Raw genomic sequence first — 1,410 nt, forward strand, 5'->3', positions numbered from 1 at the left:
CGCGTCGGTAAACATGAACTAGAATGGTAAGGAGTTATAGGTTGCATGCTAGGATGTCTTTGAAGTCCACGTCAGTGAATTACATTCTAACATGTTCAAGTTCTTCCTTTGATCTATTTTGGATATGAAGTCCGCGTCGGTACATATCTATGAGAGGTTAGAAGGGTTTTAAGTAGTTAAGTCCGCGTCGGTAAATTACTTGAAACATGGAATTTGATTCGTTTCTCCATATGCATGATTTAGGTTGTTAGGGTTGAAATTACATAGCTACTTGATTATATGAATCTGATTTAGTGTTTTCTTGTGTGCAAAGAGACGATCACATGTATATAGTAGCTTAGGTTTTTGTTTCTTTTTAGTTTAGGATTTTCGTCACTCTTCTGTTCTCTGTTTTCTTTTATTTTATTTTCGTATCAAACGATCTCCGAATCCCCTGAATATTTGTACAGTGGTTCCTCTGTGTGTCTAGTAGATCTCTGTAAATTTTCATATTTTTCTGAGTAGTTTAGGTTAGGTTTTTAATTAGGTTTTCGACTGCTGTTCTATGGAACAGTAGCTACTTTTGTAAATTGTTTAAATGTTTTATTACTTGTTAATATTTGTTGTGTTTTTCTAACGCTTTGTTTTGCAAGGTACCCTCAATCCCCGGCCCTATACGATACCCTACTTACTCAATGCTACTAACGATAAAAAGGGTTTATTTGATGCAGGTTTTGCACCCGTCAGAGATGGGGTATGAAAAAATTCATGCATGTCCAAATGATTGCATTCTATATAGAGGGGACCATCATGAAGCTGAAGTATGTCCAACATGTACTACTTCACGGTATAAGATTGGAAAGAACGGAGTTGTGAGGGATGGGATTGCTGTAAAGGTTTTGTGGTACTTCCCTATAATACCGAGATTCAAAAGGATGTTCCAATCTCCAAGGACAGCTAAGTCCTTGACTTGGCATGGCGATAGGAAAAAAGATGGCATGATGCGGCATCCAGCTGATTCACCGACTTTGAAATTGGTTGACACACAGTGGCCAGAATTTGGGAAAGAACCTAGGAACCTTCGATTAGCCCTTTCGTCTGATGGATTTAATCCTTATGCTGCTTTAAGCAGCAAATACTCTTGTTGGCCAGTTATTCTGGTCACATATAACCTTCCTCCACTAGTACAGAAAAAGTTTCCATGACGTTTGGAAAACATCATTATAGGGGTTTCATGACATTTATCAAACGTCATCTACTTCGTCGTCTTAACCGTAGTGATGGTTTCCCCACCCTTTTAATGACGTTTGTAAAACGTCGTGAAATATATTTAATGACGTTTGATAAGCGTCATTGAATCTGTTTCAATGACAATTCTTAAATGTCATGAAACGATCTTCCACGACGTTTTTTAAATGTCATAGAAAAACA

The sequence above is a fragment of the Fragaria vesca genome, linkage group LG2 (assembly GCF_000184155.1).
Source record: "Fragaria vesca subsp. vesca linkage group LG2, FraVesHawaii_1.0, whole genome shotgun sequence".
NCBI classification, from domain to species: domain Eukaryota; kingdom Viridiplantae; phylum Streptophyta; class Magnoliopsida; order Rosales; family Rosaceae; genus Fragaria; species Fragaria vesca.